Source organism: Cupressus sempervirens, chromosome 9 (assembly GCF_028749045.1).
Source record: "Cupressus sempervirens isolate cs-2001-9-10 chromosome 9, ASM2874904v1, whole genome shotgun sequence".
Lineage (NCBI taxonomy): Eukaryota > Viridiplantae > Streptophyta > Pinopsida > Cupressales > Cupressaceae > Cupressus > Cupressus sempervirens.
In genome coordinates, this window is record NC_143126.1 from 171,062,435 (window position 1) to 171,089,459 (window position 27,025).

Sequence of the window (27,025 nt, forward strand, 5' to 3'; positions counted from 1 at the left end):
ATTCAACTCGTCTAGGTATAGTTTTTTTTTTTTTTGTCTTCTCACTATATTTTGATTATCTCGAGATGTTTGTGCACGATGTGCTCTCATCTCATTTCCATGTTGTCTCATTTCTTCTTCAATCTCTTTCACTATCAGAGTTTTCCTACGCTTGACATGTCTTTCTCTATGAAGCTGGTTTTGATGATTTCTGTCTTCTTCTCTTTCTATATTAGTCATTTGTTCACATTGTTGTCTCATATAATTTTATGCATATTCTCAGTGTTGTATTTGTTGCTCTTTATTTCTAGGACTTGTAGCTTCCTCTCTTTGAGCATTATTGCTTTGTTCATGTCATTTTCTCATATAATTTCAAGAATATTCTCTTTGATACAGTTCGCGTTGCTCTTCATTCTCAAAATTTAGTCTTGGACAAGGTATTCTAGAAAATGTGAATGTGATAACTTTAAAAGTAATAGGATTTCAATTAGTAGTCTCTCACAAACACATAAAACATAAAATATATTGAACTATATATTGTATTAAATATTTAATAAATTTAATATCATCTGAATGTTTTTACTTATAAATGCATTGCACTATATATTTATTTAAATTAAATATTAAGTATTTTCTTGTATATTCTATCATTTAATTATCAATGGAAATATGAAACATCAAATGAAAAGATCTCTCACGTAAACTGAAAAGTTCTTTCAAAAGTTGAATATATGTAAATATTGAATACATGTTGAATATCCATATTTAATCTTTATCAAATTTCAAATTTCAAATCATTTGAATTACAACATCACATCATTTAAAGTATCAACTTCCCAATTTCCAAATAAACTCTTATCCATCTCCACTATTTTAAAAATATATTTAACACCTTTTTATTTAATTCAACTAATCAAATTTAACTTTCAACTAAATATAAACCTAATTATGTTGGTAAGTTTATCATTCTTATACATATCTAAATGAACAAAGAAAATTTCTTTACATTATTTTTGTAAAAATATTTGACTTGTAATTATTTCATTTCAAGAATGAATTTGTGAGCATCTATATTAATATTAAATAATTTAATTTCAAGATTGATAAAACATATAAAACTACTAATGAATTAAGAAGAGAAAGTATCAATACACATTGGAAGAAAAAATTATGAAACATTTGAGAAGATATATTAAATTATAGTTTTGAATAACACAGTTAAATAGTACCATCAATTATTAACTTCTAATAAATTTCAATAATTAATTTAAATTGATGCAAATTGGACATATCGGAGTAGATGTTTTAAATTTTAATTTTAATTTTTTTAATGCACATCAATATAGAGAATATTTACGAAAAGTAAATATATGATATCAACTTTTAACATTGGCCCAACTTTTAATATCTAAGCTAGAAATTCCAATATCATATTTTCAAATTTAAAATGATTGTATAAACTTACCTTCTTTGTATTTTTATTACACTACTATCACTCCATTCTATCATCTTTATAAATTTAAATTTTGAAATGTGTAAACTTTTAACTGTAAATTCTATATTTATATCATTAATTTTACCTAATGTGAGGTTCATTTAATACAACATTAATTGGCCTTAAATTTTTTATTTTAAAAAAGTTAACATTAACACGGTAACACCACTTCACCTCCCCCCATTCTGCCACTGTAGGTTATGGCTCTCGACATAACAAGATGCATGATGAGATTGTAGTAGCTCAAAAGTGAGAATTGGGAAATTTTAAGTTTTTCCATTACAAATTATTGATACACATTATTCTTTATAAAAATATAGGGCATATCAGTATAGACTTCATTGAAGCCACTGATGAGAATGGAGATAATCTACCTATGTAGCTATGGACTCCAATGTGGCAAAGGTTTTACTATTGTTCTAATGTTGTTTTTATAATGATTTTGATTTTCCCAATTCAAACATGTTAGTGGATATAAATGAGAGAGTACCCAAAGAAGTATGAATATTGATAAGACCATCTGCTTGCCCAAATGAGGATAGAGTAATAAACCATGATTGGGTTGGTCTCTTTCTTATTGGAAATTGTTCATTAATAATAGTTTTTGGGTGTCCTCAAACCCCTCATGTCCTACCCAAGTATGTCCCAAGAAGATTAGGTGAATTAGATTTTTTCTAGCAATTAATTATGGGCAACAAAGAATAACTAGGTCCTGATGTCAAGAAAGGCCCTTTTGTAACTAGGAATAAAAAGGTAGGGGATTTGGTGATAGGAAAAGATGCAATATATCAGATAGATGCATGCATTTCTAAATTCATGCTTCCCATAGCCCTTGTTAAGATGTATGAGCCAAATGATTTGGTGATGCATGCTCTTAGACAAATGAGATAACATACTCTTCCTAACAACAAGGAAAATTGGGAGGAAGACTATATAATGAATTTCCTAGATGTAGTGGTCTCTAGAGATAGAACTTACAAGTGGAGAGAAATAATGAGAGCAGAAGATGCCATGAAGGTAGTAGATCCATATTTCTATCGTTTCTACCATGAAGGAAGGTACTCTGATAGATATAATAAGGACCTTGATAATTTTGATCAAATAATGGTACAAGTACCTACAAAAATAAGAGATAGAGAAGAGCCTCAATCCCCTAAGGAAGAGGATTTCCCAAAATTTGATATAGAAGATGATTATCCTGAGAGCTTTTCATGGATGGAACAAAGAAAAAGATAAAAGATAACTGAAATTCCTAACAAGGTCAAAGAGAAAATGAAAAAATCCCTATAAAAACTGTTATAGATCCAAATGCTGGATTAAAGAATAATCTAGGCTTAGGAGTTTATGAAAGAAGATTAATTCATAAACTCAAATGAATTTGAATCACTCTTATATAAGGTCAAGAAAAATTACCTCACCTTATAGTTACAACTAGGAGACTCCCCTAAGAAAACTGTTGAGCTAGTGTAGAGGTTGTAGGAGGACAACTCAAATAGTGAAATCCTTACTATAGAAGAAAATAGAGAATTGGCTAAAAGGAGTGGCATGCTCCTCTTCCCTATTTGGGAGCTCACTCCATCTAATGTACTACAAATATAAATGTACCACAAAATAAGGTGATCTAGAAAACAACAAATAAGCACATAGTGGAAAATGAACAAGAGGAATGAGATTCAAATCCAAAGAGACAATATTTCATATATTTGAAGCAATTTTTTTTTCATCCAACATTCCTAGTTGTATGGCCTTCTAGGTTACAAGTATTACGAAGAAGAATACATCTTTCAAAGAAGGACAAATCTCTAGACTCAAATATGAACTTCTAATTCCAAGCTGGTCCACCTAAGACTCCTCTACCAAAATTATCTAATTAAGACTCTACACAAGATCCCCTACCTATACCAATCTAACCAAAAATTCAGCCTAGAATGCTAAAAAATAAATAACCTTAACTTCAAATACTTAACAAGCCACAAGTTGGCCTCCAATAGAAATTAAATGTCCAAAAATTGATACCTGAGAAAAATCATGATATATCCTAACTCTAATTGAATTAGAACTTGTGCTTCAAACTAAAGGTATTCATTTATTGTTAGATTGTGGTGACTGATCAGGAAAGTACTGTACATACTTCATAAATAGAAAATTTTTTTTTGGAAGTAGACGACATGGTAGCCGATATATTATGGCCGACATGTTATAACCCTAAAGTGGTTTAATACTTGTATAAAAAGGGCTTAGGGTTGGGTATTTTCATAGGTGGTGATACAAAATTGGTTCTTGCGGCAGTATTGAGCTGTAAGGGATTACGGATTGTAATCAGGTTGTAATCACTGGATTGTAATAAGATCGGACTTGTTGTTTGGTGGACGTAGCCCAGGGATTGGGTGAACCACGTTAAATCTTGGTGCCTTGTGTTTATTTCTGTGTGTTCTATTATTTTCTGTTATTGGTTATATTTGCATGTAGTTTTTTATTTTTGTCCATGGTTTTTTCCTAACATTTATGTCCTCTATAACCCCTTCAGCTCACTAAGGCTGATTCATTAAGACTATCTTTGGATTCATGTTGAAAGTCTCACATAGAAACCAATTCCACAAACTGCCAAAATTTGATACTCCAAAAGAATTGCCATATCTCCCAACTTATAATGAATTAGGACTTATAGCATTAACCAAAGATATTAATCTAGGCCCTCTTCAATCCTTGAAATTTTTCATCCTCTAAAAAATTGGGAAAAATTAGTTACATAGCCTGGAATAGCCACCCAAAAACCAAAAAATAGAACTTCGATAGCAAAGTAGACACAACTCAAACTTTAATATGATAACTCCAATCTCTATGCACACATAGGAAAAGGTTTACTAATGTGTCTCCGACACATCCCTAATGATGAAAATCATAACTCCACCAAAATCGAAGCTTGATGCTCTTGCATCAGAATCCCTAGGTAAATAGAAAAGTATGTCCCATACTTTGATGCCCAAAGAAAGATCTTCAACCAACTTCATCTTTACCAAAGGATTCTAGTTTGTCAAAGTCAATAGAAAAAATATAAAAATCAACCATCTATTATTCATCCATTCAAAAATTATAATCTCATCCAACCAATCAACATACGAACTCAACTGAAAATCACAATGCTCCATCTACAGCTTATCATCAACATCATCCATAATACCATCCTCATAAATGAAACCTAGATTGGCAACAATATCCAAATCACAAACTCAATCATCAAAAATATATAAACTTAGGTCCATCATAGAAAAAGCATATAAATCCATAATATAGAAATATTCCACCAAATCAATAGCAAATGTATTCATATTAGGAACATGTAACAATAACCCTATGTCATCCATTCTAAAATTAACATCATTTTGTATAACAACATCCAATTCCTTACCAAAATGAGTGAAACTCTTCTCTTCAACAATCTTATTGCACACAATAAGATGCTCTGCAATTTCCATGTCAGATCTATCCATCTACTCATGAAAACCAAAAGATACTTCCTCCATTTTAGTAAAATCATGATGTAGTTCCATGACTTCTCTTCTACTCTTCATAATCTTTTTAACCATCCAACAAACCTCCTTTCTAATCCTCAGATGCCAACTCAAATCACACTTTCCTAGATCATCAATCCTTTCATGAAAATCCTCTTAAAGAGAATCATATTCATCAATATGTGTTTTTATTCAGGAGCATCTTGGGTGCAAGGGTAATCTTGCATCACCCAAAAATATTTTATTTTCAGCCTTTTCCATTTTAATAAGGACTGGTAGATAAGGTGGTTACTATTTATGAGAACTTACTATTTTTAGTAAGTTTGTTACATGAGCCCGAAATGTTCTAATTTCGTACTAGAAGGTTCAATTTAGAGTTGTAATCCTACCATAAAATATCATTGCTCTAATATTAGTATCAAAGAAGTTATTGTGGGTTTTCAATGGAAAATTTTGTGAGGCTTATCCTTGGAGGCCTAGGACTACCCAGATGAGGTCTAAAAACTTGATGGAAGGGTGCCTGCATAGTTTTAAGCATGTAGGTCAGGAGCTAGCATTTCTAAAAACTGGTCATAATAGCCAATCGCTCCAATGGTTTGTGAGTTATGGCCTTCAAAATTTGGGATACAAAAACTTCTTGCACGATCATCAAAATCAACAATAAAGTACAGATTTCCATTGCAAAGGATGGATGATAGTATGGACTATTTGAGTGGAGCTAAGTATTTCAAAAAGATAGATCTAGAGAGTGTGTACCATCAAATCTATATCAAAGAAGGTGATAAGTGGAAGACTACTTTCAAGAAAAGCGAAGGACTATATGAGTTGTTAGTCATGCCTTTTGGGCTGACAAATGCACCAACCACTTTCATGAGGCTTATGAATGAGGAACTGAAGGAGTTTCTAGGTAAGTTTTTCATTGTTTACCTAGATGATACATTGATCTTTAGTAAGACATTAGAGGAGCATTTGATTCATATTCGTAAGGTGTTTGATAAGTTTAGGGAAGAAGAGTTGCTGATAAACCTAAAGAAGTGCAACTTTGTAAAGAGAGAGTTGGTGTACCTAGGATTTATAGTCTTAGGAGAAGGTCTAAAAATGGAACTAGAGAAAGTAAAGGCTATCCTTGAATGGCCTACTCCAAGGAGTGTGATAGAGGTAAGATCTTTTCATGGACTAACTACATTTTACAAAAAGTTCATAAGAAGTTTTAGTAGTATTTGTGGACCCTTTAGTGAAACTATGAGAGGGGATAGGAAATATTTTAAGTGGACAGTAGGAGTAGATAAGAGTTTTAATCTATTTGAATAGAAAGTTATTGAGCAACCTATTTTAGCACTTCCTAATTTTAACAAGATGTTTCAAGTGGACTATGATGCTAGTGGTACTAGAATAGGAGTTGTTTCAAGCTAAGAAGGTAGACCTATTGCTTATTTTAGTGAGAAGTTGAATGATGCAAAAAAAAATTTATGTTTATGATCAAAAAATTTATGCTATAGTTCAAGCATTGAATAATTTGAGACACTATCTTCTTGCTTAGGAGTTTTTTTTGTATATTGATCATCAAGCTTTGTAATATTTGAATAGTCAAGAAAATTTGAACCAAAGACATTTAAATTGGGTTGAGTTTTTGCAAAGTTATACATTTTTTTTGAAACACAGGAGTGAGAAGTCTAACAAAGTTGTTGATTCTCTTAGTAGAAGACAAATTTTGCTGACAAAGATGCAGATGGAGGTGGGTGGGTTTAAGGAACTTAGTACATTATATCCAAATGATCCTAATTTTGGTGAAGCATGGAAGGCTTGTACAAAACCTATTACCCTTGACATGAAAAAATGGTTGGATTTCATGATCTAGGATAATATGTTGTTCAAAGGAAGCTAGTTGTGCATTCTCAGAAGTTCAATAAGAGAGAATCTCATCAATGAGAAGCATAGTGGAGGACTGGCTAGACATTTTGGCAAAGATAAAACCATAGCTTTGGTTGCTAAAAATTACTACTGGCCACAGTTACAAGAACATGTGATGAAGTTTATACAAAGTTTCCAAGTATGTTAGATGGAAAAAGGATTGAAGCAGAATATAAGGTTGCATTAGTCATTACCTATACCAGAAAAATTGTGGTAAGATATCTACATGGATTTTGTTCTTGCATTATTGAGGACATTGTGCAGGCATGATTCTATTTTTTTGGTGGCTGATAGGTTTTCAAAGATGGTACATTTTAATCCTTGCAAGAAGACTAGTGATGTTGTTCATCTAGCATAGTTATTTTTCAAAGAAGTAGTGAGATTACATGGTCTTCCAAAGAGCATAATTTCAAATTGAGTTACCAAATTTTTTGGGTATTTCTAGCATACATTGTGGAAGAAGATAAAGACAAATCTGAAGTTCAATTCATCACATCATCAACAAGCTGATAGATAGACAGAAATTGTGAATCACAATTTGTGAAATTTGCTGAGATGCTTGGTTGGAGATAAACCAAAAGGATGGAATATAATTTTACCACAGGCAAAATTTGCATACAATAATTCTATCAATAGGAGTATTGGTAAATCACCATTCCAAATTGTATATGGGATTAGTCCCAAAAATGCTTCTAAACTAAGGTAGTTGGATAAAGGAGAGATAAGTAGTGCTAAAGCAGAAGATTTTGTTTAATATTTGAAGGACCTCCATAAGGAGAGGAAGCACATCATAAATATGAATACATAGTATAAGGCTAAGGCAGAAGTGAAAAGAAGATATAAGGAATTTTAGATTGGAGACAAAGTCATGCTTTATTTGAGAAAGGAGCACTTTCCAATGGGTACATTTAATACGTTGAAGATGAAGAAGTTTGGACTGTACAAGATTGTGAAGAGGCATGATTTACGAAATACATATGAAGTGGAGTTTCCTCCTAAATTGAATATTTCAATAGTATTTAATATTTCAGATATGATAGATTATTATGAAGGAGGTGATGGAGATGAAGTTGTAGAAGCGTAGTGGAGCATTCCAGCAACTAGTTTGGCTACAAAGGAGATTAAGGAGATATTAGATAGTTGTGATAGAAAAAGTACTAGAAACAAAACTTATGAGGAATATCTGGTCAAATGGAAAGGGAGATTAGTTGAGAATTCATCATAGCTAGTGAAGGAGGAGGTTAACTATCTTGGTTCTCCTTTGAACACCTAATACATGATAGGGTCACTTCTCAAATTACCTATGGTGTCTAATGTAAGAGCATCCTAGGTGCAAGGGCAATCTTGCATCAGCCAAAAATATTTTATTTTTAGTCTTTCCCATTTTAATAAGGACTAGTAGACAGGGTGGTTACTATTTATGGGAGCTTACTATTTTTGGTAAGTTTGTCATACAAGCCCAAAATATTCTCATTTTTTGTAGGAAGGCTCATTTTGGAGTTGTAAGCCTACCATAAAAATTTCATTTCTCCACCCTTAGTATCAAAGAAGTTATTGGATATTTTTGGTAGAAAAATTTATAGAAAAATCTTTAGGCTCACCATTAGAGATCTTAGAGTGCCTTGATGAGGTTTGAAAGCTCAACAAAAGGGCACTTGCACAGTTTTGATCTTGTAGATTAGGAGCTAGCATTTCTGAAAGGTGGTTATAATAGCCAATCAAAGCAAAAATTCATGAGTTATGGCCTTCAGAAGTTGGGCTACCAAAATTTCTAAAATAGTTTTTCAAAGATGTATTTTTCCATATCTATGGGTGTTGTTAGGGTTTGTTAGCCCTAAGTATTAAGTTTGAACATCTAGATCTTTCTTGGGTAGCATAAAACTACCTAATTAAGAAAGGCCCGAACATTGTTTATGACAACTCTAGGTGATAGTTCACGACATGTCTTGCAGATGATTGTAATGAAGGCACCCATCTGGGTTACCATATTATACTTATGAATTTTGTAATTTTATATTTGCTATAAAAATTAGAAGTCCATTTTTTTTCTCATATTTTCTGTTGTTTCTATGTTTCTATTACAAGTTTATGGTATTAAGGGGAGTTCCCTGCATCAAATTACCACATCAAGGTGTACTAACTCATCATCTTCCTCTTTTACATTAGTCATATCCTAAGATCTTGAGGGTGTATCACTAGGTAGTGAAAATTATAGTTATTTCCCCTTTTTACATGATCTCACCTTTGGATGATGCACTGGTGTAGAAATTGCCTATGGCATAGGTGTTACATTTGTTAGTTCTACAACCTTTGCATTTGACAATTGAATAAGAGCTTTAGTATCCTCTTTCTCTTTCTATGTGATTTCAATTTCTAAAGATTGAGTGCAAGAAACTTTATCAAAATTTGCATCCTTGTGCAAAATTAGCATATAATTTTGATGGAGGGGCATCCGAGGTGGAAGAGAAATCTTGCATCCCTCAAAAATATTTTATTTTCAGTATTTTCTATTGTAATAAGGACTAGTAGATAGGGTGGTTAATATTGATGGAAGCTTGGTATTTTTAGTAATTTTTTCATATGAGCTTGGAATATTCTCATTTTCTATAGGAAAGTTCATTTTAGAATTATCATCTTACCATAAAAATATCATTTCTCTAGCTTAAGTATCATAGAAGTTATTGCAAATTCTTGGTGAAAAATTTGCAAAAAAATCTTCAAGCTCACCATTGGAGGCCTTAGAGTGCCCGAATGAGGTCTGAAAACTTGACAAAAGGGTGCTTGCACAATTCTGAGCATGTAGATCAAGAGATGAAATTTATGAAAAGTGGTTATAATAGCCAATCAGAGCAATAGTTTGAGAGTTGTAGCCTTTCAAATTTGGGCTACATGAAATATCTAAAATAAATGTCAAAAATGTATTTAGTTGACTATATATGTATTGTTAGAGCCTATTGACCCTAGGTATTAAGTTTGAGCATCCAAAACCTTCCTGAGTGGCATAAAATTGTCTATTTAAGAAATGCCCAAACATTGTCTGTGACAACTCTAGGTGATAGTATGTAGTTTGTCTTATAGATTAATATAATGAAGGCACCCATGTGGGTTAGCATATTATAATTATGAATTATGTAATTCTACAATTGCAGTGCAAATAAGAAGTCCATATTTTGTTCTTGCATTTTCTATTGTTTCTTTGTTTCTGTTATGAGTTTATGGTATTAAGGAGAGCATCCTTCATCAAGTGGTATTAGAGCTAGAGTTCTTGAGTTTCTAGATAGATCATTGACTATGAGACAACTCATACTAGGACCATGGTTTGGGCTGAGTGTCTAGATAGATTGCTGATTGTGAGGTAGTTTACACTAGGGTTTCAACAAAAGCACAAAAATAACTCCATGAAGAGAGTCTAGTGGAAGACTTTTAGGTGTTACACTTGAGGGTTTCCAAGCCCTCCAAAGATAAATGCAAGCATTGGAAGAAAAAATGCATAGAGAAATGAATCTGCCTACAAGAAATGAAAGTGAGGATGTAGAAAAAGTAAAACAAATTGCTAAAGTAGATCCAATTCTAAACCCAAATGAAGGGAGGCTTCTTTTTAGGGCCATCTCCAAATTGGAAGAATACCTAAGTTTGAGGTTCCCACACTTTTGGGAAATCAAAATTGGAGGAGTACTTTGAGTATGAAAATATTGAAGGAAAAACCAAAGGGACATGTGAAGATTTGGTGGTAGGAGGTTTAGTTGGAGCAAAATAGAAAGGGAAAGGATAGAATCATTAAATGGGAACAAATGGTAGATAAACTAAAAGGACAATTAATTACCATGGATTATGAGCTTAATCTATTGATGAAAATGCAAGGATTGAAGCAAGTGGAAAAATTTGTTCAAGAGTATATCAAAGAGTTCTACCAAGTTCTCATTAGAACTAGCCATGTAGAAGCTAATAAGGAGAAGGTTTTCTATTATCTTAATGGGTTAATGCCAAGCATTCAAGATGAGTTGAGTTGGGTATTAATGAATAGTATTGAGGATGCATACTATTTTCCCCTAAAAGTTGAGGAGAAACTAAGGAAGAATTTTTACAATAAGAATAGTGTAAAAGGTCACTTTGGAAGATCTGGTAGACGATTTTATAGTGAACATAATGATGATAAAATGAAGCTATAAGTAGTAGTCACAACCAAATAGGAAACAATTCCAATCATTTCCATAATCAGAACAATAGAGATTAGAGAGGAAGTGGAAAAGGACAAGGATCTGGAAGAGGAGTCTTCTGTGGGAAATGTTTTCACTACAGAGAATAAGGGCATAAATAATTTGAATGTACCCAACACCAAGGAAGGATAAATCAAGGAACAAAAGGCCAGGCTAGAGTTGCACATGTGGATAAAGATAATAGATCATCATATTCTAAAGATGCTAAAAGAGGAGAAGTCCTAATTAAAAGAAGAGTCTTGCTAAGTGGTGAGAATTAACTTGATCAAAGAAGGATCTTGTTTTGCATAAGGTGCATATGTGAAGATAAATATTGTAATGAGATCATTGATGGTGGAAGTATTGACAATCTAGTGTTAGAAATGATGACCACCTAGGTAGAAACACCCATGTCCATACCATATTGCTTGGGTGTAAGATGACCACAAGGTCATGATCAATGGCTAGTGCTTAGTGAAGTTCAAGATTGGAAGCTACAAGAATAAGGTACTATGTGATATTATACCTATGGACATATGTCATATGTTGTTGGGTAGGCCATGGCAATTTGACAAGCATGTTGTACATGATGGGTGAGAAAATACCTACAATCTAAATAAGGATGGAGTGAAACATAGGTTGAAGTTGATAAAGAAGGAAAGGTATCTAGTGCTGCCAAAATATGTTTTGTTGATGGAAAAGAGTTTCTTAAAGGTATGAAGCATGATCATTTTTTTTTCTATAATTCCTAAAGATAGTAAAGAAGAAATAGAGGAGGTAACTATAGAAGTTGTAGATATGTTCGGAGAGTTTCCTAATATCATGTTAGATAATGTACCTAATGGATTGGTTGCAATGAGGAAGATTAGTCACTAGATGGATTTGGTTCCAAGAGCTAGTTTTTAAAAAAAGTCAGTGCATAGAATGACACCAATAGAAAGTGAAGAGTTGAATAGGCAAGTTCATGAGTTGTTGCAAAAGGGGTTGATTCAAGAGAGTCTAAGTCCATGCATTGTACGAGTAGTATTAGTACCAAAGAAGAATGGAGAATGGAGGATGTGCATAGATTCTCATGCTATCAACAAGGTCATGGTCAAGTACAAATTTCCATTGTCAAGAATGGATGATATTATGGATAATTTGAGTGGAGTTGAGTATTTCACAAAGATAGATATGAATGGTGGGTACCATTAGATTCATATCAGAGAAGGTGATGATTGGAAGATTTCTTTCAAGACCAAAGAAGGATTATAGGAGTGGTTAGTCATGCCTTTTGGGCTAACCAATGCACCTAGCACTTTCATGAGGCTCATAAATGAGGTGCTAAAGGAGTTTTTGGGTAAGTTTTCCATTGTTTTCCTAGATGATATTTTGATCTTTAGTAAGACATTGGAGGAGCACTTGATCCATATTTGCAAGGTGTTTGATAATTTGAGGGAAGAGAAGTTGTCGATAAACCTGAAGAAGTGCAATTTTTTAAAAAAGGAGGTTGTATACCTAGGATTCGTAATCTCAATAGAAGGTCTAAAAATAGACCCAAAGAAAGTGAAGGCTATCCTTGAATGGCCTACTCCAAGGAGTATAACAGAGGTAAGATCTTTTCATGGACTGGCTAGTTTTTACAAAAATTTCATAAGATGTTTTAGAGTTATTTGTGGACCCCTGACTAAAAAAATGAGACTGGATAGGAAAGAATTTAAATGGATTGTAGGAGAAAATAAGTGTTTTAATCTATTGAAATGGAAAGTTACTGAGTAGTCTATTTAGTACTTCCTAATTTTAACAAGGTGTTTCAAGTAGAATATGATGCTAGTGGTACTACAATAGGAGTTGTTTTGAGCCAAGAAGGTAGACCTGCTTCTTATTTTAGTGAGAAATTGAATGATACAAAAAGAAAATATTCTATTTATGTTTAGGAATTGTATGCTATAGTTCAAGAATTGAAGAGGTGGAGACACTATATTCTTCCTAAGGAGTTTGTTTTGTATACTGATCATCAAGCTTTGTAATATTTGAATAGTCAAGAAAAATTGAACCAAAGGCATTTGAAGTGGGTTGAGTTTTTTTAGAGTTATACACTTGTTTTGAAATGTAGGAGTGGGAACTCTAACAAAGTTGCAGATGCTCTTAGTAGAAGAAATTTTTTTTTTTTATAGAAATGCAGATAGAGGTGGTTGGGTTTAAGGAACTCAATACTTTATATCTAGATGATCCTAATTTTGGTGAAGATTGGAAGGCTTGTACATTTTTTGTTACACTTGACAGGACAAAGTTGTTGGATTTCATGAACCAGGATAGTATGTTATTTAAATGAAGCAAGTTGTGGATTCCTCGAAGTTCAATGACAGAGAATCTAATCAAAGAGAAGCATAGTGGAGGATTGGTTGTACATTTTAGCAGAGATAAAACCATAGCTTCAATTAGTAAGAATTTTTTCTAGCCATAGTTGTAGAAAGATGTGAAAAAGTTTGTATAAAGTTGTAGAAAGATTTGAAGTTCAATTCATCAAATCATCCATAGTCTAATGGATAGACAAAGATATGAATCACAATTTGGGAAACTTGCTAAGATATTTAGTTGGAGACAAGCCAAAAAGATGGGATATAATTTTACCAAGGTGAAATTTTCATATTAGAATTTTATCAACAGGAGTACTAATAAGTCACATTCCAGATTGTATATGGGAGTAGTCCTAGAAATGCTTCTAAATTAAGGGAGCTAGATAAAGGAGAGATAAGTAGTGCTAAAGTGAAAGATTTTTCTAAATATTTGAAGAACATCCATGAGGAGGTGAGGAAGCACATCATAAAGATGAATACATAGTATAAGATTAAGGTAGATGTTAAAAGGAGGTATAAGAAACTTTATATTGTAGATGAAGTCATGGTTCATTTGAGAAAGGATCATTTTCCAATGGGTACATATAATAAGCTAAAGATGAGGAAGATTGGACTATGCAAGATAGTGAAAAGGCATGATTCTAGAAATTCTTATGAAGTGGATTTGCCTACTAAATTGAATATTTCACTAGTATTTAATATTTCAAATTTAATAGAGTATTATGGAGGAGGTGATGAAGATAAAGTTGTAGAAGCATAGTTGAGCATTATAGTAGCTAGTTTTGCTATAAAGGAGATTGAGGAGATACTAGATAGTTGTGTTGGAAAAGGCACAAGGAACAGAACTTGTGAGGATTACTTGGTCAAATGGAAAGGGAGACCAATATAGGATTCATCATGGCTAGCAAGGGAGGAGGTTAACCATCTTGGTTTTCCTCTAAACACCTAAGATGTGATAGAGTCACTTCTCACATTACCTTGAGTGTCTGATGCAGGAGCATCCTAAGTGTAAGAGCAATCTTACATCACCCAAAAATATTTTCTTTTCATTCTTTTCTACTTTAATAAGGACTAGTAGACAAGGTGGTTACTATTTATGTGAGCTTGCTATTTTTTTGTATATTTTGCATACAATCTTAGAATATTCTCATTTTCTATAGGAAGGTTGGGTATGTGTAGGATCATGGTGTGCCAAAAAGTGGCAATGTGAAAAAAAAAGAGTTTGAAGACGCCTAAAAGCACTTCAAAATCTGCTCTGCCTTTTTTTTACCTATCCAGGAGCCAAACCTGGAAGGTTAAGCCAAGCCTTATCCAATATCCGATATCATATCGGATATCTGATTTTAAATCAAATATCTGACTAATAGTATGATATATTATTTAATATTATTATTATTTAATATTAATATTTACTTAATGATATTATTATTATTTAATATGATATTATTATGTAAAATAATAATATTATTATTATATTATAATTGTATAAAATTATACTATAATAATAATATTATAATGTATTATATTATAATAACATATTATATTATAATAATATAATATAATATAATATTTCATATATTATAATATATAGTAATGTAATATAATATATATAAGATATAATATAATATTTTATATTATAATATATAGTAAATTAATATAATAAATATAAAATATAATATAAAAATATATAAAATGTAATATATATTATATATTATATGTTATATTATATATATTGTACTCATTCGTGTCATATCGGATATCCGATATAGTATCAGATATCTGATACCTATGCATTGGATTAAATAAAATCACAGACCCACGTGCCCTCTTTTTACCCAAATTTGGGGCCAGTATTGCCATCGCTGATTGGATATCAGATACAAAATCGGATATCAGATATCAGGTATGCTTTTTCCCCACCCCAACTCATTTTTAACCTAAATTTAATAGATTTTAACATGATTTTGTTTGTTTTAGTTGAATCTAGGGAATTTTTTTGACAAAAATGGTTAAAATTTAGATTTTTTTAATATATATTACGTTTTGCAATTCAATAGGAATGGCTGATCAAAATGATGACACTGAGGTAGAGAATAATATTCCTCGTAACCCAGCACCAAACGATCTAGTATCCCAACGAAACTATCCACCAAGTGATCCTCTACCTCCTCAAAACCCTCCTTATATCAAGGATTTGATAAATGAAAATCTCACTGTGTTGAGAGGTTTGCATAGAACATACAATAATGTACCTGCACTGGCTCCTATGTTATCCACGTTAAACACCATAGTGGATAACATTGAAACCCTTACAAACGAACAAAATGCCACTCTTTTTTGGCGTGGTGAAATGCACTAGATGTTTGATGATGGTTTGGATTATGATGAGGTCGCGACCCTCAACATAACCAAAGATGATTTGGCAAGCCTTTTTGCTAACCCAAAAATGGGTATACCAGTTGACCCAAAAAAAAACCAAACTATCGATTAAATGGTGCACAAATGATGCCATACGTGCAAATTTTTGGGATCGTTGGTGGATGGTCTTCGATATCCCTCCACATGGAAATTTAGACATACCATTTTATTTCCTTAGAAAATTATATGCAAAATTTGTGTTGAAACTTAAAGTGAACTATTGGAGCATGAAGCCCAACATGAGCTTAGGACTAGGAGTTCCTCAAGATAGACCCTCTTCCTAGCGGAAGAAACTTGGCACTTTTGTCCCCCCCCCGATATCTCTCCCCCTCCTTGAGTGTAGCATCCGGATATTATGGCAGAAGCTAGCTCTCAGACCATTAGAGCCATTCATAGGCTGAGTAGCCTAATGATATCTCAGGCTAGGTCAGTCCTACCTCCTCGTGTTGATGATGTTGGTGCCAATTCATCATCGGCTTGCTCATCACACATTTGTGTGCCTCACACTTGCATTACATGCAAAAATATTTTCGTGGGTCCCATAGGTGATCTTCCTGAGTATCATTTTGTATTAGACAAGGATACACCAGATGCACGTGTAGAGGCTACAGACTCTGATGTGAGAGAGGAGGGGAATGCAGAGGTATGGACTCCTTTGGTGTCGGCACGTGTATACATTTTTTTTTATGACATATGTGATTTACAGTTAATTTTTATAATAGATTAATTTTAATTTTTAAGGCATACTGACTTTTACATGTATGTGATCTTCATTCATGTTTAGTTGATGACCGAGGAGGAGCTCAGACATATAGATGATGCTACACTCTCGACCATTTCATTTGGCCTTGAGACATCTAAGGTACATTATGTTGTGTTCACATTTCCTTTTTCTATTTGATATTGTAGCATATATGGTTGCTAATCTTTCTTTTATCATGCAAATACCACCTACCTCGGGAGGACAAAGTGCAGGGGGTGAGCCAGCATGCATTGACAAAGGAAAGGTAATTATATGTTTTCTAATTGATTAAATATTGATGCATTCTTGTAAAATTTTTGTGGTAATCTCATTTAATTACATTATTTATTGTATATAGGGTGTGGCTACTAGTAATGAGCCTGTACAGATTTGATGTCCTAGATCATCAGGGATTTTCATTCGCACAGAGAGCCCCATTGTATGTATAAGTATCATTTATTTTTTTATTTTTTAAATTGATGCAGAGGAAAGTATGATTGTTGTTCTATACAATTTTTGTGATTTTTTCCATACCAATAATGATTCATGTCTTGCATATGTTCATTACAAGTTAAATAGGCTTATATGCAACTGTCCAACCGACCAAGTTGGTTACAAAGGTTTATTTAATCAAACAAATACCAAATTACTACTTTCCCTCCAAAACTAATATGACCGTTTGAATTTAAAATTCAAATTTCAAACTATAGTTTTTATGCATTCCCTAACTTTCTAAACTATTCCATTGACTCAAAATTGGTCATATTGATTTATTAAATGCAACTAAGTATGAAACTATCCTAAGACTACCCCATATGGCTCTTTTGGCCATTTTACATCATGTTGCCCTTAGGTCCTTACTAGGACTTTTATGACTTTTGTCTTTCAAAGAACATTGTTTATTACATAATTCTATTACTGTTTTTACTATATCCCAATTAACAATCAATGATGTCTTTGATCCTCTATCTTCATCTAGTACCAAGGATCTCTTAGATGATTTAATAGGTGCCCCTACACCAAACACCCCACCTTCAAAGCAACTCTTGTCCCAAGATTTAAGGGGTACTATCTTCTTTCCTCCCATCCTTCTAGAGGGATGTTTGCAACTTTGCACCTGCAATGTATTACCCTGCACACTTGCATACAAATCATTAGAAACAAAAAGCATTGGATCCTTGTTACCAGTCATGGTAACCTTATTGCCTGCTGATTGTGAACAGTCATGTTTTATCCTTGATAAAGGCTAGATAACTTGTTATCTGAGGTCATGTTGACCCTATCTCTTATCCTCCATGGATATGTTCACTTCTTTGTTCACTCTCATCACCAAAGGACACCATACTATTCCTATCATCACTCCTTTTGCTATCACTGTCTGCTTGTAAGTAGAATTTTGAGTTTTGTCTTGAACAATCTCATCCTTCATAACCAAAAGACATGGCTTCAGTGGCAGATCTGTCATATCATGTTTACTCTCCCTCTGCTCCTGCAAGTCCACAAACTCTTTCTTGCCAAAACAAATAACTCTTTCCTCATCATGACCAGTCAAAGGATTTAGCTTAAACTTCACACCATCTTTGTGTACTATATAAACATTTGATGAGCCAAAATGAATAGTGTTCCTTGAGGCTTGCCAAGGCCTTCCAAGGATTACATGGCAGCATGTCATTAGAATGTGATCACATATAGCTTGATCTTTTATATTCTCCTATAGAGAAATCCACTATTGCTTGCTCCCTTACAACAATATTTTGTACATCACTAACCCAAAATGCCCTATATGGTCTATCAATAGGATACTTCTTCAATCCTAGTTTATTTACCATTTCATAAGACACTAAATCATCAAAGGAACTAGAGTCTATTATCATCTTACAAATCCTACCATGGCTCATGCAATTTATCCTAAAAATGGATGGTCTGGTCTCCTTTTGCTGCTGCATTTGTCGTCCTCTTCTCACCATCAAAGATTCTCCTTCAAGTTCAGGGTCTGCATTATCGTACTTCTTTTCTTCCTCTTCTCTTTTGGTCAAGGTGACTCTCCTCTCCTCCTTCCTGAAATCCACACCTTTCTCAAGGCACTTGTAGGATTGATTTCCTACTCCTCCACATGTGAAGCATTTACCTGTGAAAACACTATTACCTCTTCCACTTCCAAATCTTCCTCCCCTAAAAATTCCTCTTGTCTCAGATGTAATCCCTTTTCCTTTATCTTTGTCTTGATTGTTTGAAGTGTCAAACTGACTTCTTACTCCTCTTCCTCTCATTGTTCCACCTCCTCTCTGATTTGCTTGCCTCTCATTCTTTCTTTTCAACTTCTCCTCTGCCCGGATTGCGAACTGAAAACATTCTCCAAGTGTCCTTGGTACATTCAATCCTATTTCATCTTGAATATTGTACTTGAGGCCATTAATGTATCTAGCCACCTTCTCATCTTCATCTTCTAGTCCTCCCCTAATACTCAGGGTATGGAATTTCTCAGTATAGGACATGACATACATATCCCTCTGTTTCAAATTGTTCCTTCTTATCTTTAAATTTGGATAACTAAATCTGATGGCAAGAATTGATTTCTCACCATGGTCTTCATTCTCTCCTAATTTGAAATCTTATTCAATCCCCTTTTGATGCAGAGTCCACAGTAACTACCTTCCACAAGCCAATAAATGGCTGTCACAATCCAACTTAGGATTCTAGGACTTCTCACAAGTCCTCTTACCCACTCTGGGTATACTCAACCTCCAAGCCAAACAAGGAAATCCCACTTCAAAATCCTCACCAACTATCACCATAAATGGAGACAATCATGGACATACTATTCCAACCCAAACTCATCAATTTGTTTGGTTCCACCAAACTCCCAACACACCTTTGCACTTCTAGGCCTACAAACCTTGTAGCCTTCCAATTACCTTCTTTTCACTTTTCTCCCAGTATCCCTTAATAGGATAGGGACTTCTCCATAGGTCCAAACACCCTTCTTGGCACATACTAAGAATCCAAAAGCTTTTGTGCTGATCTTGCTCCAGCACCCTCCAAAGTGCTTCTTGGTACCTAGGCCTAGTTGATCAAGTTAGGATAGGGCTTCAAGGAAGAATGGGCAAGGTGGGTTCCCAAGACCCAAAAAACTTAAGGCAATCTCCAACACAGTCAATGCATCCAACTCCAGCACTCAAACTGATCAAAAGTGCTTGCAACCATGATTGTCACCAATTACCTTGAAAAAATTGGTCAAGCACATGGGCTTGCTTGACCTAGGGCCGACTTGGAAAAATAGTTGCCCTTCTCTCTAGGCCTCCAACCTTTGGCATTATGTTTCCTAGTCTCCTAACTTACATATCCCTCAGTTTTAGAGGGTGCCACTAGTGGGAATGCAAGTTAGGGATGCATTTGTGGAAGGGTCTAGGAAACAAGGCTTTTCAGACCACCTTGTACTAAAATGTAGATAACTTTTAAACCCCAACTTCTTTTTGAGTCAAACCAAAACCAAAAGTTTCCTAACTCACCCCTACAACTATTTCATAAACTTAGCAATCATAAAAGTTCCATATGGATCTGTACCAGTGCAACACCTGAGCGATTATCAGTAAATTTCTAGAAAATTGAAATTTTTATTATTTTTTCTCCAAACCATTGTCCACTCTGATCTCCCCCTTTTAACTGAGATCACATATGACATATATAAATGTCTACATGATATTTGGAACAACCATATAGGCATTCCCAACCATAAAACAAACAAACAACCACTTGTTGCTAATACGATTTAGACTCTAAATACCCTATTCTAAGGCCTTTTGGTCCCATGGAGTCACTTGGTTTATAACCACACCAAAATTCTTGTGGCCCTTACATGTGCCTTTATTAAAAAACATAGACCAACTTGTAAAATATGGACCAAACCTTTATTCCAACTTCCTAATCTACTTGAATCCTCACTTTCATGGAGTGGCAAGGTGTTCGGCAACTTAGATACTTGTTCCCCCCTGCCACATAGGTTAGGTGCCCTACATCACCTTTCCTCTCTCTCATTCTAAACACTAGTCCACCAAGTGAGTGATGTTCCTCTCAGTCTTTCTATTGCTACTTTTACCTTCTTATCTGCCTCTATGTCTTCAAGATCAAAGTAGTTCTCAAGGGCCTCTATCCATCCTAGCACTTCTTCAATATCCATTTTACCCTGGTATATTAGAAAATCAATATGGTTCTTTCCACCATTACCTTGTACTGCCTTAATGATTCTAATAAATCTTCTTTCTTTAGGATCATCTGTTGTCTCATGCTCTTGCCTTGCATTACCAACCTCTTCTTCTTCATGGTTCTCTCCATGATTTCTTCCTCTAACCTCTTCTCCTCTAGGTTCTTGCCTTCCCTTTTCTAAGGATTCTATCCTTGCAATAAGCTTCAGCCTCTCTCTTCTCATCTGTCTTTCTTCCCTCACTCTAGATGCTTCAAGTTATCTCCTCTCTCTTTTCTCTTTTTCCAACTCTTCTCTCAATTCTTCAAGTTCTCTAGCCATTTGATTTTTAGGAGGCATTTTCACAACAAGTTTTCTTCCTTCCCAAGGGCCAACTCACTGATTCTCTTTCTTTCCTCACCAAGAAATCTCTGGACACCACTTATGTACCTTTCAACTCTAGGACACACGAGGAGGAATTAGACACACCAAGGCTTCAACAAAGGGAATAATACAACAAGGAAATAGATGAAATCCAAGCCTCATACTCACAATACTCCACACAATACAACAAGATGAACAATGGTGTCACACTAATCTACATGGAATGAACACCATTCAAGCACTCACATGAATGCTACTCCACAATGCAATGCAATGCATACTCCATTAATAAACTCCACACTTGCATATTTGCTTAACCATGCTAAAAGAAAGAAATGGAAAAGAAGCAAGTTTGAGATACCAACCTTGGTCCAAGCTAGGGTAAGGATAGTTGTAGTAGAGCTCCCCTAATCTCCCTCCAAAACCTACCTGTCTCTAAAATTAGAGAGTGGAAAAACACCCCACTAGTTTGGCCAAGACCCTCTAATAAAGCCTTCCCACTAACTTATTTTAGCAAAAACACTAAGCCAATCCATCCTTAAAAACCTGTCTCCTCTAATAGTTCATTGATAGGCCTCACGAGCTCTGAGTTGTGACCCTCGAAGGATCAACCTCAAAATGCACTTAGAGCACCTTGAAGACTCCTCGATACGGGGTGCTCGCAAATGATGGATGGTCTTCATGGCTAGAACAAGGGTGTGGCTAGGGTTCACTTGCCCATTTGAAGCTAATGGCATTGACAATTTGATGCCAAGATCAGTGGTTTCAAAGTTATGCTATGGTACACCTATGAACTGAGGCACATTGCAAATTTTGGCATCGAGCGAGATCGTTGTGTTGAATCCAAATGGAATGTGATCTCTTGAAAATGAGATAGGTTATTTTAGGCCTCAGTATCATCATCCTGTAGCATTTGATAGTTCATCGATAGCCCTCACGAGCTCTGAGTTATGACCCTTGAAAGATCGACCTCAAAATGCACTTAGAGCACCTTGGAGACTCCTCGGTATAGGGTGGCCGCAAATGATGGATGGTCTTCATCGCCAAAAAAAGGGTGTGACTAGGGTTCACCCACCCATTTGGAGCTAATGGCACTAATGATTCGATGCCAAAATCATCGGTTTCAAAGTTACGCTATGGTGCACCTATGAACTAAGGCACACTACGAGTTTTGGCATCGAGCGGGATCCCTCTGCTGAATCCAAATGGAATGTGATCTCTCAAAAATGAGATAGGTTATTTTAGGCCTCAGTATCACCATTCTATAGCATTTGACAGTTCATCAATACCCCTCACAAGCTCTGAGTTATGACCCTCGAAAGATTGACCTCAAAATGCACTTAGAGCACCTTGGAGACTCCTCGGTACACGGTGGTCGCAAATGATGGATGGTCTTTATGGCCAAAACAAGGGTGTGACTAGGGTTCACCTGCCCATCTAGAGCTAATGGAACTGACGATTCGATGCCAAGATCAGTGGTTTCAAAGTTACGCTGTGGTGCACCTATGAACTGAGGCACACTACGAGTTTTGGCATGAAGCGAGATTGCTGTGTTGAATCCAAACAAAATGTGATCTCTCAAAAATGAGATAGGTTATTTGAGGCCTTAGTATCACCATCTTGTATCATTTTATAGTTCATCAATAGCCCTCACGAGCTCTGAGTTATGACCCTCGAAAGATTGACCTCAAAATGCACTTAGAGCACCTTGGAGACTCCTCGGTATGGGGTGGCCGCAAATGATGGATGGTCTTCGTGGCCAAAAAAAGGGTGTGACTAGGGTTCACTCGTCCATCCGAAGCTAATGGCACTAACGATTTGATGCCAAGATCAATGGTTTCAAAGTTATGCTGTGGTGCACTTATGAACTGAGGCACACTGCGAGTTTTGGCATCGAGTCAGATCGTTGTGTTGAATCCAAATGGAATGTGATCTCTCAAAAATGAGATAGGTCATTTTAGGCCTAAGTATCACCATCTTGTACCATTTGAAATTTCATCGATAACCCTCACGAGCTCTGAGTTATGACCCTCAAAATATCAACCTCAAAATGCACTTAGAGCACCTTGGAGACTCCTCGGTATGGGGTAGCCGCAAATGATGGATGGTCTTCATGGCCAAAAAAAGGGTGTGACTAGGGTTCACTCGCCCATCCAGAGCTAATGGCACTGACGATTTGATGCCAAGATCAGCGGTTTCAAATTTACGCTGTGGTGCACCTATGAACTGAGGCACACTACGAGTTTTGGCATCGAGCTAGATCGTTGTGCTGAATCCAAATAGAATGTGATCTCTCAAAAATGAGATAGTTTATTTTAGGCCTCAGTATCATCATCCTATAGCATTTGACAGTTCATCGATAGCCCTCATGAGCTCTGAGTTATGACCCTTCAAAGATCGACCTCAAAATGCACTTAGAGCACCTTGGAGACTCCTCGGTATGGGGTGGCTGCAAATGATGGATGGTCTTCGTGGCCAGAACAAGGGTGTGACTATGGTTCACCCACCCATCTGGAGCTAATGACACTAATGATTTGATGCCAAGATTAGCAGTTTCAAAGTTACGCTATGGTGCACTTATGAACTGAGGCACACTACGAGTTTTGGCATCAAGCAAGATCGATGTGCTGAATCCAAACAGAATGTGATCTCTCAAAAATGAGATAGGTTATTTTAGGCCTTAGTATCACTGTCCTGTAGCATTTGATAGTTCATCGATAGCCCTCATAAGCTTTGAGTTATGACCCTAGAAATATCAACCTCAAAATACACTTAGAGCACCTTGGAGACTCCTTGATACGGGGTGGCCACAGATGATAGAGGGTCTACATTGTTGGAACAAGGGTGTCACTATGGTTCACCCACCCACTCGGAGCTAATGGCATTGACTTGTAGCCGTTAGGAGTTAGATTTTGAAAAGTTCTCAAGAAAGGTTGCTTTGTGCCTTGCTTGATTGTTTGAAGACTACTCCATGTGTCACTATCGTTCTTGGAAAAAAAATTGCTTTTGAACATCAAGCTTGCAATATGATCAATTATTGTCAAACTTTTTCAACCAAGTCAAAACGTCAAATGCAAATATTTGTTTGCATTTTTTGGCTAAGGGGAGTTTCATAAATTGACTTTGATTTTCTATGTCTCTAGTGCTTGAACATGGTTAAAATGGCTCTTTGGTCTTAGAGCTATTGGCATTTTCTAACTTCATGGTCTATGATATGCATACTAAGAATTTCTTTCACTAAATGGTTTCGTTGATCATTTGACTACTCTTAAATTTGTTCACTTGTCATCTCTCTTTCTTTATGTTCAATACAAAGAGCTAGAAGAGACAAATAATCTTTCTTATGTTCATCTCTCTAAGAACATGATAGAAATCAATTCTAAACTTGAGAAAAGGTTAGAGGAGAATATTGCATTCTTAAATTAATCTCCCTTAAGACCTTTTTATAAAACTAAAGATTCCATAGTGTTGAAACATAAAATCCAAGATCTCATTTATGATGGGATTGTTGATACCTCTAATGACTCATGTGTCACAATATCATGCTGATGAACCTATGTCAAGTGATGATTTCCTTGACACCTTCACTTCTTATAACACTAATGAACCTCCTAAAGTGTCAAAGCTTTCAAAAATGCCTCCACCAAACAAAGAACCTAATTCTTTCCATATAGACCATGCGTACCCTCAAGGGCTACAACTAAAAGAAAATCAAGCTAACCATGCATACCCTATTTTACTTTCTCATCCACTCATAGCCTTCATATCCAACTTCATATCATGTCATTATGCATGTGCTATCTTGCTTATTGGCTTTAATTGCTTATCCTACATGCTATCTTCTTTCATGGATTTCATGGCTTATCCCAAATGTGCTTCATACAACTTTTCAATATGAAATTCTTTCAAAAAATTATACAATATTATGACTCTTTATGCTTTCAAATGCTATGATTGGTTGCAGAATAGAAGAAATCAAGTATTCTAATTGTTCATCCATACTTTCTATATTTTTTTTATTTGATTAGTTTGATAAAAACAGTTTTAATAATCATAATGTCAGCTTTATGTCAAATAAAGAAAAAACCAAATTTGTAATAAGATATCCACATGCAATTATCTTTCATATAGTTATAAATGCTCTTAAAATTGTCATTATAGCCTTGTATCACATGCATATATGATTTGGAAGAACTTGTTCAATATCTTCCTCTTATAATTCCTTACAAAGAACCTACCAAAATACAAAAACCATATACAAAAAACTACACATTTTACATCATAATACATCATAAATTTTAGAAATTCTCCCCAATACCACCCCCCTCCAACTCTTCATGATGTACCTACATTCCAATATCATACAAAAATTAGTAACTTATTGTATTAAACAAGATAATCATCAATTCTTTAAATCATTATGAAGAAAACAACATAAGAAGTATATATACCTAGTCGAGTATTCCAATAGGGTCCTCTCTCTATTTTAGAGTCTCCAACAAGGCTTCATGATCAGCATTAGTAATAGTAAAAAGTTCTTTTACTTTTGGTCTTGCTTGATGCTTCAATAACTTTACATTTTTTGCTATAAGAAGATGCGAATATATGAGAATTACTTTGTGCTTCTGATAGTCTTTGAATGCATGAATTCCGTTCCTTCTAAGAATGTATGTCTGTAGCCATGTTCTAGCAAAAAATACTGAACTAGTAGGATATGTGAATCCATCATCATCTATGATTGGGTGTTCAAGTTTTTGTTTGCCTCTTATACAACATGCTAACCAATAATCGAATTTCTCATCATTCCCTTGTGGTGCAACCAATGCAAAGACATTTCCTGGCTGAAGTAGATCTGATAGATGGTTTTGCTCAAGTGAACTTTCCATGTCATCATTTTTGATAGAGGGTATGATAGAAAATGGAGTAGGATAATGTGGAGCCCATGTGTCCACCCACTCACTTGACTCATAGTGATCCCAATCACACTGAAAACAAGTACTACAAAAACAAGCTAGTTGTCATGTCCAAATGGTCCATGTACTAGAATTAGAGCTCTGAAATGAATGCATTTTTGATGAGTCTCTCACTGTAGCACAATCTGATATATCACCTATGGACCCTTCCTCAACCAACCAAAAGAATCTGTGTACCACTGAATCAAGAGTCCCCCCTGTGATAATGATAAACTACCCCAATCAACAATGCTATGAGCATCAAGAAGATCTATTGTTGAAATCTTCAATTGCTCCTTAACTAGAGCTCTCTTCACACATGCCGCTGCTCCATCATGTTCTCCTTTTCCATGGCCAGACTCAAAAAAACTCCAAATATGAGGCACCCCTCTCTCTACATGCATCCTACACAACCAATAAAACATGCGAGCATTCTTGAATTGACCTATATAGTTATCTGACCAAATGATATGTCTATCCATAGCAATTGCACGCTCATGTAAGAAATCAAAACAATTCTCAAAACAATATTGTACAAACCTGTGAGAGTGAGATCTATCATCACTCATATAAAAATGATACTCTCTAATAATCTTTCAATTATCTTTTGCACTATCAGGGGCATGTCTATATGTTATGTGAACAAAAATTGCAATCTAAATGGAGTTGTAATACTGAGATTGTGTCTCATTTTGAGGTTGCAATGTGTAGTTCTCAGCAAAATCAACAACTAATATAATAGTGCCAATGGGAAAAGTCTCCTTACACGTTCTAAATTTTTGATCCAACCACTGAGACCTGTGACTATGTCTTGCATACTTGTAAAAAATATTTGCCTTGAAATTTGAAATAAAATTAGCCACACTGATATCTTTTCCAACCAATTCAAATATAGAGCTCTCACTCCCACTCTTCAA